The sequence below is a fragment of the Sceloporus occidentalis genome, unplaced genomic scaffold (assembly GCF_023333645.1).
Source record: "Sceloporus occidentalis isolate IW3139 unplaced genomic scaffold, rSceOcc1.0.p SCAF_1, whole genome shotgun sequence".
Classification (NCBI taxonomy): Eukaryota; Metazoa; Chordata; class Lepidosauria; order Squamata; family Phrynosomatidae; genus Sceloporus; species Sceloporus occidentalis.
This window is the reverse complement of record NW_028316981.1, coordinates 267224255-267244034: the sequence shown is the minus strand read 5'-3', so window position 1 is coordinate 267244034 and position 19780 is coordinate 267224255. Positions and strand designations below refer to the sequence as shown.

General features: G+C 41.9%; 1 pseudogene; it reads left to right on the top strand.

Annotated features, from left to right (window-relative positions):
• Positions 1-19780, top strand: part of LOC149323850 (uncharacterized) — a 41825-nt pseudogene that overhangs the window by 7379 nt on the left and 14666 nt on the right.

Genomic DNA, 19780 nt, shown 5'->3' with positions numbered 1-19780 from the left:
TTCCTGTTGCTATTAGCAAGTGAAATTAGTTGCATCAGCAGTGTATTAGTGCTTCACTTGAGATAGTGTAGTATAGCAAAATAATGCTGCGCTGGGAATGACAGCTTATCAAGAGAAAGTTTACTTTCAGCATTAAGAATTAATTTAGCTGAATTGGTATGGTGAAAGTAGTAAACACAATCCCTCTCACTGTTGTTTGTCAGGGTGTATTATATCACTCTGGATTGCTTTGTCAATAATCTGTCTGGCCTGCAAGCTAAAAATCTAAGATTGCCAGGATGACTGACAGGCTGGAGATAGCTGATAATTCTAAGGAATTGGAGGTGTAAGATCTTTAAGGACCATGTCTACAGTATAAATGCCAGGGTATCTCCACATCACTCTGTACTTACAAAGGCAACAGCATTGTTAATGGCAGCCTGTCTGTCCATCAAGTTTGCTACAGGAGGATTTATCCCTTTTTCACTCCTTATCTTCCATGGCTGTGTTTATTTCGAAACCAGCCGCAGAATAAATTGCCTCTTCTTGCCTTCACCTCATACACCCAGTGCAATACGCTGGGAAGGCTAAGACCATTGTATTTTCAAGGGGATGTCTTTCTTCTTCTTTTTTCAGTAGACTAACTTCTAATTGCCTCTATGAAACACACAGACCTTTCTTTCCCCCACCCCTCCTCTTTCAAGCTCTCCTGCTAGAGTATCTTCTGCTTAAAGTAAGATGAGCTAAAGTTGAAAAAATCTTCCTGACAATGTAAGCAGGACTTGTGATGTAAAAGGCAGTAGGAAATAAATTTAGCTGCTAAACAACAAGAGTGTTATGAAAATATAGATATATCTTCAAAATGAAGTCACAGGGTTTCTTGTTTGTCATTCCAAATGACCTTTATATGAAATAAGCTCAGTTTCTGATATGTTTTTTTTTCTTCTTAAGGGTCTTCTCTCCAGCCCCTTTTCTATCTTTGCTGGCATGTCAAGCCACATTTGGTCTTACTAATGTAACACAGGCTGTATAAAAGTCTCTGCAAGAGGGATTTAATTATTCCATTGACGATGCGGAAGTCAGAAATGATTTTACTTCTGTCTCTCAGAGCTATGTTTGGCACACGTTTAGAAGGGGTCCTGAGCTGTGTGACCTGGATTCCTTTATGAGAAGATGGCATTAAATTAATCATATAGTGAGAGAGACAATCATGCCTCAGACTCTTTGTATCCAGATGAAAGCTCTATTGGGACTGATGAAATTCTCTCTCTCTCTCTCTCTCTTTCTCTGCATGCCATACTGTTTTTCCAAGTTCTACCTCATAGAGATATGTATACGTATATGTATATAACTCCCATGAGTATTGGTTTGGCCCAGCAGGTGGGAAAATCTTAAGGAAAGGGCTGTACTTGTTGGGTCAGGTCAAAAGGGGAGGGAGAGCTGGAGGAGGAGAGGAGAGGAGATGCATATACCAAGGTTAAGTTGTAAGTCCTTTTCATTTTGAATAAGATAGTGGTATTTTCAGTTGTGTGTTCAGTAGAAAACAAAAAGGTAAATTCTTTGTAGTGCAATTTCTATATTACATTTACTTCTACTTTGTATTTTTTAATCAAGGGCAATAAGACTGCACGAGTGTGGTATAATGGTTTGAGTGTTGGATGCTGACTTTGAAGAGCAGGAGTTGAATGCCCATTCAGTCATGGAAAATCATGACTGGGGTGACCTTGGGCAAGTCACACACTCTTGGCCTCAGAGGAAGGCAAAGGCAACTCCCTGAACAAATCTTACCAAGAAAACCCTGTGATAGGTTCACTTTGAGTCAGAAACAACTTGAAGGCACACAACAAGAGGTGGATGCGACGGTCAGGAGCACCTGCTACCAGCTTCGGCTGATACGCCAGCTGCGAACCTACCTGGGCCAGGGGGACCTTGAAACAGTGGTACATGCGCTGGTAACCTCTCGGTTGGATTTCTGCAATGCACTCTACATGGGGCAACCCTTGTACCAAACCCGGAAGCTCCAATTAGTACAAAATATGGCAGCAAGGTTGGTCACTGGATGTTCCAGGACTAGCTATATAACACCTATTCTGCAAGATCTACATTGGCTGCCCATTCGCTTCCGGGCACAATACAAGGTGTTGGTTATTACCTATAAAGCCCTAAATGGCTTGGGCTCAGGGTACTTGGAGGACCGCTTCTTCCCATATAATCCACCCCGCACTCTCAGATCCGTCGGGAAGCATTTGCTGAGGGTTCCCAAGTCGAAATATTCCTCGTCTTCACAAAGGGCGTTTTCCATCTCGGCCCTGCAGATCTGGAACTCCCTTCCTGACGAGCTCCGCTCCTTCACCTCCCTTGATCTGTTTAGGAAGAAACTAAAGACCTTTCTCTTCCGACAAGCTTTCCCCCATGTGTCCTGATGTTGTTCTCCCTCTGATATACAATTGTTTATCCAGCTAGTTTGGTTCTTGTGATTTTAATAGTTGTATGTTTATAGTTTTTATTGTATTGGGATGTTTTTTATCATGTTGTTGTTGAGTGTTTCTTTGTATTATTTTTTAGTTGTACACTGCTGTGATCGAATTTGGAATTTGGAAAAGCAGTATATAAATAAATTTTATTATTATTATTAACACTGTATAGCACAGGCAGAAGACTCCTGCAGTCAAGTTCTGCACTAGCATTTCATTGGCTGCCTGGGATAGTGCATATGTGTCAAATGTAATATATAATTTGTATTGGTGTGTGTGTGTGTGTGTGTGTGTGTATTGAAATTTAAAGTGAAATTGTGTTTACAATATTCAGTTACAGTTTACCCCATAGAACCCAGAAAAAAGTACATGTATGCAATTAAAAATACTAAAGCAATGAAGCTTTTGGAATGGACCATCCAGGCAAATGCAATGTCTTTAATTAGGTTCTTCCATACTTTGATGCTCATTGTTAATCTACTCTTTATCACAGATAGATCAATATACAAGAGCAAATCTAGTTATTGTCAGGCAGTCATGCTGTTATCCAAACAGTAGTCTAATGACTGGAAGTGTCTGGGCTGCATGGAGGGAAAACCCTGTATAGAGTCGTCCAAATTTCCTTTTGAGAGAAGCAATTTCACCATTTCACATTATTTCAGGCCATGCAAGTCTCATGGGTCTGATGTGATAATCTTTCTCTTGGTGATATCCCATCAAGTATTCAGTCAGACTGGGAGATTCCAGGAGTTGTAGTCTAAAATGTAACTTCTGATGGGATGCTTCATTGATTCGTTCATCTGTTGCTTCTTTTTCATTTAGGCTGAAGTTGTCTTTGATTGGAAGTCTTAAAAGCTGTAATTAAACCCAGGCCAAGTCACCCCTGCTTCTTGTTGCAGCCCTCATCTTTGGAGTTTTTTTGGTTCATCAAAACATCAGAATGTTCCTGCATTCACATAAAGCCCGTATCACTGCAGCTACTCAAGAGGGTCAGCAAAATTAAGAGCGCAAAGTGAGAAGCTCTGAAAACATTGAAGAGGTGCAAAAGTCATCCAACAATGTTGGATCATCAAAAAGACATGGCAAACTGTCATCATCTTCAGAACAAATTAGCCAAAAGGATTTAGACCTAACAAAACCTAACATAGGCCCATTACAAACGGGCGTAAAGTACATCCTGGGGACGTACTAGGGTTAGGCAAAGTGCGTACCTTATGCACACACCTAACCCTAGTACGGACCCAGTCCATACAAAATGGCGGCACACTATACAAATGGGCACCGCCATGACTACGTCACCACCGCGCCGCCTCCAAACGAGGCAGTGCAGTTGTGATGTCGTCACACCGCATGAGGGCGCATAGAGCACCCTTTCCGCGGCGCAAGAAGGAGCTCCGAAACAGAGCTCCTTCCGCGGTTTGCGTAGCTGGCGCAGCCTTTAGATGGCCGTGCCAGTGACGCAAAGGAGAAAGGGGCCAAGTGGCCCCTTTCTCCTCCTCCCCGCTGCCGTCGGGTGTCCTTGGGACATGAAGCCCCAAGGACACCCCTTTCCAGGCCACTGGAAAGCGGCCTTTTGCCGCTTCCCCGCGGCCTGGAAAGCGGCAGATCAGGACCTCGGAGGCTGCCGTTCTGGCAGGTTAGGACCGAATCTGACAGGGAAAGGCGCGCCTACAGGCCGCCCCAAACAGGCGGTCTGTAATGCGCCATAGAAAACATGTAACCATGTTGCCATATAACTAGATCTTCAGCTCTCAGGTCAGCCAATACTAGTGAAAGTAAAGAACCTAGCACACTAGACAACACAGTTTCTGTCAAGGTCCAAGAAAGTTGCATTTCTGAGATGGAAGTTATAGAAAATTTAATTGAAAGGCCACAGACACCAAAACGTCAATCAGTATATCAAAGCTGAAGGGATAGGCCGTCCCAAAACTTCAGAGCGTCTCTGGTTGAACAGTGCTCACTAACTGTCAGAAAGGAAATGATGTTCCACAAATCTTTTGTCAAGATTTGGTTGAAGCATATATCAGACCAGCGGTTATCAGCTGTTCGACGCATCCAAGCTTGAGCAGCTCTGTAAACAGTGAAGAGGTGCAAAAGTCATCCAAGAAAGTTGGAATAAAGGCAAGCTATAAGAGAGCACTTGGTGAGACAGAGGATGAACAATACACAGAAGATAAGCTGTCTCTACCAAGAAAAAAGGCTCCATCTTCTCCATGTCTTGAAAGCAAGGTTGTCCACTCAGTCAAGACATTCATGCGCACAGTGCACAAGATCAAAATGCTCACGAAGACCTCAGGCTCTGTCAGCCAAAACACCACTATAAAATCATCCCTCAAGCAAAACACTCCTTTAGCGACCACTTTCCAGGAAAAGGAGAAGCAATGGTATGAAAATCTCAGGAAAAAACAAGAGGCTGAACAATATCAAAAACAGAAATTACAAGAGGAAAAGAGATGACGACTGGCAGATATGAAGTGGAAGTGTGAAGGGCATCTTCGCAAGGTGCTACAGGTTTGGGAGCTGGTAGAACAGATGGAAGAAGAGAAGAAACGACTGAGGAAAAGCTTGCTCAGCATAAGGAGAAAAATTGAAAGAAAAAGAAAGAAGAGGAGCAGGTGAAAGCTCGCAAGTTGCAGAACAGCATCAGGCAGAACGCAAAAGGGAGAAAAATTTGATCGCTGAGAAAGAACTGCAGAAGAAAGAACAGGAAAAGCTGCAAGCACTGCGGGAGTGTGAACTACAAGAGAAAAAGAAGGCTGCTCGCTTGCAGAGAGAGGTTTTAGCAGCAGCTAAAGAGAAGGAGAGTAAGAAAAGAGGTGGAGGAGAAAGAAAGGAAACTGCAGGAAAAGCAGAAACAAGAAGAACAACAGAAAGCAGAGGCTGAAGCAAAGGCTGCTAAGAAACAATTGAATGTGACAGCAGATATTGAGAACTCACCAGTCTGTAATTCATACCAGATGACACCACAAATCCACAAACAGCCCAAGTTAAATGATTATGGAATGGATTTGAATAGTGATGAATCAACAGATGATGATAGCCAGCCCCGCAAGCCCATCCCTTCATGAGTTACTGGAAATGAACTAAGCCAAACAATTCTACATCACTATTACAATTCACCTGACATCAAGACTTTATTTGGCAGTGTGAAGAGTCCCAAGCTGGAAGAAATCTTCCAAAAGAGCAAACCATGCTATTTGAAATGTACCAATTCTGCAGGGTGGAACTCTCCACCATTCCCAGATGGAAAATCTGCAGCTTCAAGAGACGGTGATTTTTTTTTTTTTAGAGCTAGCTACTGTTTTATATGTTTTGTATAAGGAGAAAACATTTATATGTTTTAAAAGCATATGTAATTTTTTTCTATTTTCTTAATATTAATAAAAGTATTTAATTTAAAAAAGTAACTTCCAAGCTCTGAAAAGTCATACAGTTAAAAATGCGGAATAAATATGGATTTCGTTGCATGGAAAGAAAAGTCGATGGAACTGGGCTGTAAGAGCTTGGCATTAGAAGAATGAGATCTTCAATGAGTTAAATAATAATAAATAAAACTTTTATTTCTACCCTGCCTTTTGTTAAAACAATCAAAGTGGCTTAAAACAGTTAAAATAGTACATCCATATATACAAAGTATCCCCCCTTTAAAAAAAATTAAACAATGTAAGATTTAAAATTATATAACTATTAAAAACCAATAACAGTGGGATAGTCATCACATTTATGGCCAAGTACTTTATTCTGGAAAAGCCTGCCGGAAGAGATCCATCTTGAAGCTGTCTAATTGGTAATTTGATGGATCTCATCTGGCAAATGATTCCATAGACTGGGAGAGGCTGCAGAAAAGGTCCTCTGGGAAATCGCAGTCTGTCTGGTTTTTATAGGTTGCAATAAATTCTTCCCAGAGGACCTGAGTATATGGAGCGGATTATATGGAAGTAGGCGATCTCTTAGATAACTTGAGCCCAAGCCATGTTGGGCTTTAAAGGTGATAACCAATACCTTGTACTGTGACCAAAAACTAATAGGCAGCCAGTGGAGTCACGTTAGTATTGGTGTTATATGGTCACTCCTGGATGTTTCAGTAATCAATGTGGCTGCCATATTCTGTATCAGTTGAAGTTTTTGGACTAGGCACAAGGGTAGCCCCATGTAGAGCGCATTGCAAAAATCAAGTCTTGAAGTTACCAGTGTGTGTACTACAGTTTCGAGGTTCCTCGGTTCCAGCAAAGGGCACAGCTGGCGTACCAGCTGAAGCTGATAACAGGCGCTCTTGACTGTCATATTCACCAGATTTCTCATGTGAATCGATGGATCAAGAAGCACCCCCAGACTATGAACACAGTCCTTTGGAGGAGAGCGTGAACCACTCTAGGACTGGAGGTTGCAACACGATACCTAGTTTGGGGCCCCCGATTGTCAGTACCTCCATTTTGTCTGGATTCAGCTTGAGCTTGTTTTCCCTCATCCAGTCCATTATGCCTCAAGACACTGATTGAGGGGAGAAATGCCATCTGTCCTCATAGCCGATGCCCAAGACATGTGGAAATATATTTGGGTGTCATCAGTGTACTGATAAAACCCTGCCCATGTCTACAGATGATTTATCCCAGTGGCTTCATATAAATGTTAAATAGCATCAGGGACAGGATGACGCCCTGAGGGATGCCACAGTTAAGCTCCATTTTTGAAGAGCAACTGTCCCCAAGCATCACCCTCTGGAACCTGCCCGAGAGGAAGGACCGGAACCACTGCAACACAGTGCCACCATTTCCTAACTCTCTCAGGCGTTCCAAGAGGATATCATGATCCATAGTATTGAATGCCACTGAGAGGTCTAGAAGCACCAGCAGGGTCACGCTCCCTCTGTTGATGCCTAGACGAAGGTCATCAGTTAAGGCGACCAAGGCAGTCTCTACCCTATATCCTGTCCTGAAGCCAGTTTGAAATGGTTCTAGATAATCGGCTTCATCCAAGACCACTTGGAGCTGAAGAACAACAGCTCTTCTGATCACCTTGCCCAAAAATGGCAAATGGGAAACAAGCCTGTAATTTTTCATGTCCAGGGGGTCAAGGAGATATTTTTTTTCAGGAACAGTCTAACGAGAGCTTCCTTTAGAGAAGATGGTACGTAATCTTCCCCAAGGGATGCATTGATGACACGTCTAAGAAGTGCCATCAAGGCATCACCCCTGGATGGCGAGTCATGATGGGCAGTGATCAAGAGAGCATGTTGTCTTCCTCACCCTTCCAAGGATCTTGTCCACGTCATCAGTGCTCACAAGCTCAAAATGATCCAGTCCAATCTCATAAACAGATTCACTGGACACTTCATCAGTTGATTTTGCTCCAACATTGGTGTCCAAGTGGACTCTTATCTGAGAGATTTTATCTGCAAAGTAGATGTTAAATGCATCACAGCAGGCTATTGTTGGATTAAATAGAGGGTTCTGAGTAGATGTCATCACCATCAGTTCCCTCACCACCCTAAACAGCTCTGCTGAACGACACTTTGCAGATGCAATATAAGAATAAAGAAAATACTTATGATGAGTTGTGTCAGATAAGAGTCCAGTTCTCCACCAATCGCACTCTAGTCATTGTCCCACCCACTTCATGCTCTTCAGCTGTCTGGTGTACCAGGGTTTCCGATTTGAAGCGGGTTGGAAAGGACACTTGGGAGCAATTATGTCGATAGCCCTGGTAAGATCAGTGTTCCATGTATTTACCAAGGCTTCAACAGAATCACCAGCATTATCAACCATTAAACAGTCTAGTTCAGGTTTGACAGACCCAACTATCCCTAAATTTGACTTAGAATCATAGAGTTGGAATATCTTTCAGTTTGCATAAGCAACGTCTCACATTTCCCACCCCTCTCTCCCAAGATAACTGCATCATAGAGAACAATGGAAGATAGTACACCACACAAGTGTAGTATTGTGTATTTGGAAAAATATTCTTTTTAAACAATTGCCTTACACATGTATTGAACTGCACCAAAGGTCTTGACAGAGGCATGTGGAAAAGTAACTTTTCACTAATTACCATCAAGCCTTCTTAAGAGTATAACTTAATATTTTCTTCTGTGTTGTACTGAGTACCTATATAACTTTCCATTCCTACCACCAAGAAAGTGTTGTAGTGCTTTGAAGCTGGCATGATTCCATTTTGTCCTTTTGATGTGCAGAATGATATGAAGAACTATTTTGAGTGTTTTTCACTTATATTAAAATTAATGAATGGAATAATTCAAGAAAAAGTGAAAAAAGAAAAGAAAAGCAGGACACCACTCGCACCATAGGTAGAAGGATAACTGTTACTATACCATTCCTTCTCACTATTTTTGTGTGAAATAAATTCAACAAACCAAGTAAGCCTTTTTGTAAGGTTTCTTTTCCCCCTTCAATACAGAACAGCCATCATCAGTCTGGAAAAGGGGAGCTACAAATGAGGTCATTTATGTGTAAGTTGAGATCCTGGGCAAGATGGATTTGAAGTGACACATCTTTGAGCAGGCTAGCTATTAACAAGATTGTTCTTTGTTGAGGACATTCAATAACCAGATTGTCTATAACAAGATTATCGTGTGTGAGAGATAAACCTTGCACGGGTTTCATGATGAAACAGTCCTAAGAAGCAATAAACTATATAGGCCAGAGTACGAACAAGTTAGTGTAAGAGACTAGAGCAGAAGTGAATTCTGTCCTGCTAAAAAGAAGTTGCCAATTTTCTTGGCATCCCACTGCACTGACTGCTCTGATTTGTCTAAAATAAATCTTATGCTCAGCTAGTCTCTTTTCCCTTTTATCTATGAGACTTTTCTTAGTGGATGTGCTTGTTTTGCTTGCATTTATGTATGTAGTAAATTAGCAAGCTCAGTTTAATATGTGTTAAGATTGGTTTCATGGAAAGCTTAGAGGGCACACAAGTCAGGAAGCTATGAAAGCCCAAGCCTGAAAAGAATGTATTTTTCAGGGGCCAGCGGGTAGGGGAGAGGGGCAACCCCCTTGCCATGAGCCTTTATTTATTTTTTTAAAGCCAAAATGGTGCAAAAAGAAGGAAGCTAAATTGTAGACCATTTTCCAGAAAATTTATGGAAACATATTTTTGTCGGTCTAGAAATTGGTTGAGTGGATGGTTGAAGCAGGCCCAAGCTCTCCCACTACATGAGGCAGAAAAAGAAGCACTATTGCCCACATCACATGAAGACTGCCCCCCTCTCGCACATACATGGAAAGTCATGGAGATCACAAGAGAAGGAAGCCACAATAGCAGCTGATACTGCCATTGCACAAAAAAAAAAAAAAACAAAAACAAAAACAAAAAACCCTGTGTAAAAGGAGGAGAACAGACTGCAGATTTCCACCTTAACTAAAGAGAGAGGGGAGGAGAAGATTGTAGTGTGGGCAACAGCTCTCCCCACTCTTTGTTATAAAACAAATAGAAGCATCCACTGCAAAATCTTCCCTCCTTGCTCCTTCAGTTCTTCCACCTCCTCCTCCTCCAGTGTTCTGGGTTTCTTGCAGGTGAACCTCATCCTTTTCTTTCCCTTTTCTCAGTCTAGGCAGTTTCAGCAAAGCAACAGTGTTCTCAGATGTCCAAGTCACACTAGGCTGGCTTGCCCAACCGCATACTCCCATTTCCCATGCAAGCAGTCTCCATGGACAGATTCATTCCAGTGCTCAGTGGCAGAGTAGTATGCAAGGTTTCTTGCTGGCCTGCAAGGACTGGGGAAGGATACTATGGGAACTTAGACAGGGCTGCTGTAGGGAGGACATCAACCAACCCACTTGACAACCAGTCCCTCCAAGCCACAGTATGTGGGCCCTGACTCCAAAGTAGAGCCATTCTCAAACCTACCCCTCCATCTGGGGAAGAGCTCCATGCATGAGTGCTACCTTTGTCCTGTTACACTATCAGGAGGCAGACATTTCACAACTGTCATATAAGTTAGGCACTCTGGCAGGATTTGTCATGGGGCAAAGGGAAAATCCCCTGTGCTCCCCCCACCTGATGTAACCATTTCAATAGTCCTCGTGGAAATTATGGCCCTGTACAGATGGGCCTTTTAGTACGTCGTGGCGACGTACTAGGGTTGCCCAGGAGCATCTTTTTTAGACACTCCCTAACCCTAGCATGTCGCCAAGGCATCAAAATGGCAGCTCCCTGTCTACATGGGCACCGCCATTTTGACATGATGGCTGCACCGCGACCAAATGGCACAGCATGGCCATCACGTCCTGGCGCCGCCGCAGGGCACTTGTGATGCCCTTTCAGCGGTGCCGGAAGGAGCTCTGAAATGAAGCTCCTTCCCGGAGGTCACCTCATTTCAGCGGAAACTAGATTGCTGCGGGAATGGCGCCGGGGGAAAGGGGCCAAGTGGCTGTGGCTCCTGGGGTGTCCTGGGGCATGAAGCCCCAAGGACACCCCTTTTCGGGTCCAGGGAGGAGCGGCATTTTGCCATTCCTCCCTAGTCCTGAAAAGTGCCATATTGGGGCCTTTGGGCTGCCGCTGTGACTGCCCTGGCCCCAATACGTGGTGCAAAGGGGCGGCTGCAGCTCACCCCAAATTGGCGGTCTGTATCCCGCCTATGGTCATTAGTGATTCAAAATATCTACAGGTGGTTTCGAATGGAGGAACAATGCAGGGAATATGGAGAACTGCACATTTACTGACAATCGCCACCCATATAATAATTTGGTGGTTTTTCAAATCATGAGTATTGATATCTAAGAGAAAGGGTTTGAGATTAAACAGTATCAAGCCATTCCTTCTTGTTATATTTATTTTAACTGATAGAGAGAGGGGAAAAACAGTCCTGAGAGAGACTAATGTGACTCATCAGCAAATTCTGTATCATAAACTTTACATTCATTACCAAAATGTTATTCTAACAAGTATTTTTGATTTAAATAAAAATACATAATATATAATTTATATATAATATATCTTAACCATGCCAACCATGAAAACTACTGTATTGTCTTTGTTCTGTAATAGGGTGGCCATATATACTACTACATACAAGATAATGTTCTTTGTGAAGGGCTGTTGGAGGCCAGCTTTTTGTTTTAAGATACCTTATACTTAAAGAACTGCCTAAATTAAAGAATAAAAAAAGGCAGAGTAGGGACCTCAAAATTGCCTATTAACATGTAGCATATGGAAACCAAACTGAATGGGTAGCATTCCAGACAACATTTTTATAACGCAATCACCCAACCTCATTCACATAATTTAATGGGCAGTCCAGATGATAACTTCTTTCATTTCTCTTCTAAGTTTCCCCATTTCTTTTACCTTCCCCCCATCCCTTCTCACCACAAAAATTGCATTTAGGAAGGCAAAATGGAATAGCTAGAAAGTGAATTAAACCCAACTACTAATCCGAAGTAGAGCAGACCCATTTAATCAATAGGATTTATATGAATTCTGATATAACATTCAGCAGTTGATTCAGTGGGTCTATTCTAACAATTGAATTTGAACCAATAGGTTTTGATTGATTGCACAAGGAGCCAACTGTATGGGAATGCACCAATCACAGTTCACCACTGGAGGGAGCTATACTATGAGATTATCACACATTTTAATAATGCAACTCACCTCTCCCAAATTCAAGTCTAATTTGGGCTGCATCCAGGTCCTATCACATGGCTTTTGCTTCCGAATCTGCCATCTGAGTAAAGCCTGGCTATAGCCTGGGTCCCTTAATGCGCTTCGGTGGCCATTTTTCAAAGTCAGGAACTTTCCAGCTTTGAAAAATGCCTGCCAAAGTGCATAAAGGGACACGGGCTGCAACCAGGTAGTACTCAGATAGTGGATTTGGCAACAAAAGCAATGTGATAGGACCCCGATGAAGCCCAAATTAGACTTCAGTTTGGGAAAGGTAAGCCATGTTATTAAAATGTGTGATAATCTCCTATATTTTTATTTAAATAATAGCAATGATTCCTGAATTTGTATATATATTTATAAATTAACATATACTATTATTATTATTATTAAACTTTATTTCTATAGCGCTGTAATTATACACAGCGCTGTACAAAGTCGGTAAAATTAGGAGTAAGTAAAATCCTGCCCAAGGCGTACATTCTAAGATAATAACAATTAAAAGAGGAATAGATAAAATTACCATATAGAAAGGAAAAAACAGATTTAAAACATCAAATATCAAACAAATCACATCACATCAAATATTGTCAGACAGCCAGATAACAATCACAAATTCCCTGAGAACGCTTCCCTAAACAATGTGGTTTTCAGCTCAGCTTTAAAGCTGGTTAGGGAAGTGATGAGCCGTGCATGCAGAGGAAGAAGGTTCCAGGAATGAGGGGCAGCTAGAGAGAAGGGACGGATCCGGGACGGGGCAGAGGAGATCCTGGGTTGAGAGAGGAGATTTTGGCTACCAGAGCGGAGAGTGCGAGTAGGGATGTAGGGAGAGAGAAGATCAGTTAAATAAAGAGGGGCCAGCCCATGCAGGGCTTTAAAGGTGAGTAGCAAAAGTTTGTACCTGATGCGGAAAGGAAGAGGGAGCCAGTGAAGGGAAGACAACAGAGGGGAGACATGATCATAATGGCGAGCGAGTGAAATAATGCGTGCAGCTGAATGCTGAACAGAAATTAATGGGTGGAGGTGAGAGAGAGGAAGCCCTGCCAGGAGGAGGTTACAGTAGTCTAATCGTGAGACCACTAGGGCATGGACCAGTGTCTTTGCGGTAGAAGCTGAGAGATATGGACGGATTTTGGCGATATTATAGAGAAAAAATCTACAGACTTTGGCTGTAGTCTGGATCTGTGGGATAAATGACAAAGAGGAGTCAAAGATGAAACCGAGACTGCGGGCTTCCTGGACTGGCTGGATCGAGATGTTATTGACGGAAATAGAAAAGGAATAGTGAAGGGTGGGCTTAGGAGGGAAAACAAGAAGCTCAGTCTTGGACATATTGAGCTTCAGACGCCGATGGTGCATCCAGTGGGAGACAGCTGTTAAACAGGATGACACTTGCTGCTCTAGCTCTGGTGAAAGATTAGGGGTGGAAAGGTACAGCTGGGTATCATCGGCGTAAAGATGGTAGGAGAAACCAAAAGAACTGATAAGTTTGCCAAGGGAGAGTGTGTATAAAGAGAACAGAAGGGGACCCAAAACAGAGCCCTGAGGAACTCCAACAGATAAGGGGACAGAAGACGAGGTCTGACCACCCGAGACCACTGATTTGATGCCTTACTTTGTCCATTCTGATACTGTGTAAATAAATTACTTGTTGTTTCCCAAGATTACATGCGTCTCTGTGCCATGCCCACTTTAAAAGAAATATGGATTATGGATGATACCTAATGCATAAATCATTTTAGCAACATCAATAGTGATATCAATAGAATTTAAAATATTTTCTGAAAAAATAGATGAAAAAATTAACTGATATTTTATATTAGGGAGAGTATCACAAGGGGAAAGAGAAAGAGAAGTCCCCTGGATTTATCCTATCCATGACCTGAGTGAAAGTGATTACGGAAGTCACTTTCACACTGCAGCAGGCTGAAAAGTGCTTTCAGCCATCATGGTATTAATGGGTTAAGCCATTAAAACAAAAGACTACAAATGACAGCTGAAAGCACTTTCAGCTAATGGCTGAAATCATTTTCAGCTTGCTGCATTGTGAAAGTGATTTGCACTATCACTCTCACTCACACATCCCTGTTGGATCAAGTGTGGGTCAAGTGTGAAAGTGCTTCCCACGATCAGGCAGAAAGGATAGGACTGTCCTGGACTGCAGCCAGCACACACAGACACACGCCGATAAGAATGGCTTAGTCCAGCAAGTGGAAGCAGGACACAGACCCTGCAAGGAGTAAGTGTGAGAGTAGCCGGAGAAGCCAAGCCAAAGTCAGGATACCAGAAGTCAGAGCAGTCCGAAAGCCAAGCCGAAGTCAGGATACTGGGAGTTAGAGTAGTCAAAGCAGTCCACGGTCAAAGCAGCCAGAAGTTAACAAGGGTCCAGTCCAAGGTCAAAGCAACAAGGAGTCAAGATACAAGGAAACAGTGCCAGCAGCAATCACACCAAGGGATCATGCAATGAACTCTGGCACTGAGTGGAGGCCTCTCTACAGCTTAAGTAAGGGAAACTCTCCCCCGTGCTACCCGAGGCTGGCTGGCTAATTGCCTCTCTGCAATCCTCTTGGATCTGCGCCTGCAAGCACTCTCAGCCCTTCTCTGTTTGTAAGCAGGCACATCCAGGCAAGCTTCCTCCCCAGAGTCACCACTAGGCTGTTGCACCACAGGAGGCCTCTCACTAGCACTAGGACCTGGTTGGGCCTCCTCCTCTGGGGCTGGGAGAGCACAGCTGGGACCTGGCAGAGCAGGATTGCCACCTGGTGTAGCCTCAATTAGCTCTTGCTCTGGAGGAGGCTCGTCCTCCTCCTCAACCTCTGAGAGATGATCTTCTCTGGCCATGACAAGGACAGGGACAGGACAATGACGTCCCATTCCTAATGTGATAGTTTCCTAAGAAAATATAGCCTGTGGGCCACATATGGCTCCTGAAGCCCACATTTTCAGCTCCAGAACTTCTCAGTCCCTCAAGGCCCCCTAACCCCAACAATGTTTTTAATAAAAAATTTGGCTTGATTTTCAGACAGATAATTGTTTGCTTCAAAATAACACAGAAGCTCCCACCACAAAGAAAACACATGAAAACGTTTGAAAATATCACCATCCACACAATTCCCAATACCTCCTACTGCCCCTAATACCTCCAATTTCCTCTGTAGTCCACCTCAAAATGGTGAGAGGAAGTGAAACAATGACAATTCTGACAGACATTTTGAGATGGACAGCAGAGAAAAATGGAAGTAATGAGACTTCTTGTGGGGGGGGATGCAACCCATGGGGAGCATCTAGGGCAAAATAGGCTCCTGTCCAAGGCAGTTGCCCACCCATGTTTTAGATGATAAGGTAGATTTGAGGGCTCATTTACACTGGCCAGAATACTCTGGGCTGTTCCCAGGGTATTCTGGCCCCAGAGCTGCTCGAGATATCTCTGTTACCTCTGCACCCCACACTGCACCCAAATTAGGGCTTTAATCTTGCATCATTTAAACAGGTTGCAGTGAGGATGGGGAGAAACGGTGTAATTGCCCCATATAGACATGCCCGTAGATAGCTTCAGTGAAATATATAATTCAGAGATTTCACCTTTCAATGTTTTTCACTAAAATTTTCATCACTAAATGCAAGTATTTTATTGAAATGAAGGAGCATTTAAATGCATGGTCTGCAGTCTAAACTTGTTATCATTCAGCCAGTTTTATCTGATCTGCTTTCTGCAACAACAAGGCCTTACATCCAAGAATCTCAAGGTTCAAGATGTAACAAACTATGACTAAAATGAGAGACCTTGTTAAGAACAAATGTCCCAGTCATATTTTGACTTTATTACCACACATATGTAGGTGTATAGAAGTTATTCAACACTTTTGTAGCTGTTATATTTCAAATTTTAGATGTGTTTTCATTTAAGACAGTGGGTCTAGGAACCAGGAGAGGGAGACACTAGAGAGCTCATTACATTCATCTTTCACAACTGTTTCTCTTCTTCTTAGTTCACATTTGGTGAAGTCAGTTGGGATAGGGGCATATTGCCATTTGCTTCTGCACCTTGTCTTTTACAAAAAGACAGTTACTATTAAAAAAATAATCAGGATTGTTTGTATTTCATTTTAATCCCCGAAGAAATGGATTCCAGGTGGGCAATATTTGATTTGGCAACATTTCAGAGCTTGATGTATTTCGGGGTCTGTAGTTGTACACCAGCAACTCTGCCTCAGTAGCACAGAATCTTCCCACATTATGTAGTGTTTGTTTATGATCTTTTGTGTGTTTAATTTTATTTAAATGTTAAATGTCTTTGTAAAAGGTTCCTTGCATCTTGGGCACAAAATTTAGTTGTTCCAGTGATGGAAATGGGATTATCGGATGGTTTCTACTCATAGAAAGCTGGAATGAGCAAGAGCGCTAATTCTATGAGAAACGTACACATCACCAATTTACATTTTCATACACATATATTGTACCTCAGTTGCAGCACTTATTTCCAGATGACTAGATACCATATGGTGAGGGCCTGAAGGCTGATTTTAAAGCTCTGAATTACCACACTGTCTGGGAAGCTTATCGCACCCATTTCCCCCTGTTATGGGCATGGGAAGAGGGCGTTCGGGGCCTCGTTAGTCTGAGGAAAAATGAATTTTACCACATCTCAAAGCATCCTCAAAATGGCCTCATTCCATCGCCCGGTGCCAAACTATCCCCATTCAGAACTGAGGAGTGTCCTTTGCTTCGGTCGGAAGACTTCCGAAGCTCCTCAGCGCTGGGTTTATACCACAAGGGTTTATTTTCAAAATGGTGCTGGCTGAAGCATTCTGAGAACTTTGGTCCAAAAACATAACATTTCCCTTAACAACATGAATTGTCATAGTTTCTTCCATAAGTCAAATGGTTTTTAGTTTCCTGGTAAATAATATATAGCTGTACAATCTGTAGGGACTCTGGTTTGGACATGCATGATCTAGATACATATCGTACATCTGCCATGAACTGGCACCTGAATAAGTCTCATAAAGTATCTCAGAGTGACTCACACCACTTTTTTCACTTATGAAATCTGCAACCATTGAGTCACCTTCAGCAAATCACTGAGTCCAGTTATGGCTGGTATCTTCCCTGTTAATGGTGCAGGGAACCAATATGTTCAGGATTTCAGGCTTTAAAAGAACTATCTAAGGAGCTGAACCTATTGAGTTGATAGTGCTCAGCACTTTGAATAACTCCTTTAAAGTTTAGATTAAAAGCTACTAGGGTGCAGTAAAACTAAGAGGAGACATGGAAGCCACCAGCCTCCAACTACTCAATTTTAATCTTTCTTCTTTCTCATTGAAATATACTTACAAATTACCTATCTACAGGGAGATTTTTAAAATAAAAAAGATTGACCTAAACTTTACAAAGATTGCACATATTACTAAAGAAATAATTGATAATAAAGTCAATTTTGGCTTCTTTTTCTGGAACCTGCTCCATCCTTTCCTGGCTGAAATGACTTCATTTCTACTTTTAACTGAAAGGCCTTTGTGCACTTTATAGAGGTTTGTGTTTGCAAAGAGACAGCAAGAGAAGTGAGGTAAAACTCTGAGCCTACAAAACATGTGGGTCTCAGAAGATGGGATATTTATCATTTACACTTCCTGTGCATCACTTTTGGTTGGACAAAAATGAAAGAAGAAATATTACCACATGAAATTTTCTTCTGGATCAAAAGGCAAAGAAGCTGTTTTTCTCAGACCTTGCTGGTGTTAAGATGTTTTTCTTTCTTTCTCCCTCCCCTCCATTAGTTTTCTGTTATAGATGCTGTATGGACAAAGACTATAAAAGACGTAATTTAAGGGCAAATCCACAGCTGAAAAGTCAAAATCACTGGTTTCTCCTTACAGAAGGCTCCCTGGGGAACATAATACAGGGAATCATGGGCAATTTACTACTAGTTGTGATATATAACTGTCTGATGTAAAAAAATCAATGTTTTTCTCTTTAAAAGGATTCCCTAGGGACCAAAGAGTAGAAGGTCAGAACAGGTTACTAGTTTGCATGCTTGTCTGTTTGTTCTTTGATGGCAAACAACACTATAAGTAATGACTATTCACTCACAGGAAGAAAGTAGCAAGGAGTCATCTTTGCTCCACCTTATCCTGCACTGGAATACCATTTTTTGTTGCTGTATAGCAAATGGTATGTATTATTTTTGATGGTATATGGCAAAAAAATGGAAGATTTAATAATTCAAACGGTCATTTCTTATACATACCACCTAATTCTTTCAGCACTAAACGCTCTCTCTCTCTCTCTCTCTTGGCTCTTTCTTAGGGTTGTTACTGGCCTTATAGTCCTGTGCTCTTAATAACCAACATACAGAGAGTTGTGGGGGGGGGGGCACAGAGTTTATAAGTAGATGGGGAGGAGTTTTTCCTGTTTCCTGAAAACAGGCTATTAAATGTGGCAAAAGTTCTTTCATTGGACAATACTGTCTGAAGCTCGTTGATGTTGATGTTGTCTTTAACACTTGGAATATAATTTTAATGTTTGTGAAATTGTGTTCTCTCTCTGTCTCCCTCTGTGTGTGTGTGTGTGTGTATCAAAATTATTGAAAATAAATGTATAAATGCACATACAGCTCTCAAAAAAGAGTGTTTTGTAACATCAAATGGAGAAGCCAAGCTGCCTCAATTTTATTGTCTTTGTTCCCAGTCAGCAGTCATGGGGAGACCCTACTTTTTAACTATAGTTGTCTCCCTGTATCCACAGATTCTTTATTCATAGATTCAAGCACCCATGGCTGAACATGTCCAAAAACGTATAAATTCCAAATAGCAAACCTTTATTTTCCTGTTTTATGTAAGTGATACCATTTTACTATGTCATTGTATTTAATGGGACTTCAGCATCCATGGATCTTGGTATCTATGGATGGTCCCGGAACCAAACCCCAGTGGCTACAAGGGCCCACTGTACACATACTTCCTATAACATACAAAGTAGAATGCATCATCCCCTTTCCCCCCCAGTGTGCTATTTTATCACCTTGGCCCGATGAAGAAGACTGAGAAGCTTTGATGATGATGAATGTGTCTTTTTGTTGGTCAAGGGCATCACCACTACCACTATTGCCCACTGGATGGATGTGAGGGTACATATCATGCTAGTCACACGTTTCAGGTTGTTACATTTGAAACTCACATTTCCAGAAAAAAATGTGGGATGGTAATGTACTCTTTTACACTATCATTGTATTTGTGCTTCAATGCTGTCAGTTTTGATGCTTGGTTACAATTTACACCACTCTGTTTACTCTGCCTCTGGCTGCATGATTGGGTTTTTAAAAATACACAGACAGCTATAATCACACAATTACACAAGTGTGTGATTATGTATTGGCAGTTCTATTGAACCACCTCAGTTTCTGCCCAGATCATATATACTACTTCTAACCCCTTCCCATGCTTGCCCCTCAACACTTCTCTGTTTCTGGTTTTGTATATTAATTATTCTTTATGCTTTTGTATACTTACTTTTTAAAAATTTCCTGAAGCCAATGGTTTCTCTGGACTTTAATCTTTAATAGGACCACATTAGAACTGTACTATTGTGCTATTCTCCCTCTTTATATAACTATAACAACAGCAACAGCAACAATGTAAAAAGCATACTGGAGGACAGAGAACTCTTGAGAATCTTGGTGTCCTCCCAGTTTAGAAGAAGTAGTCTGAGGT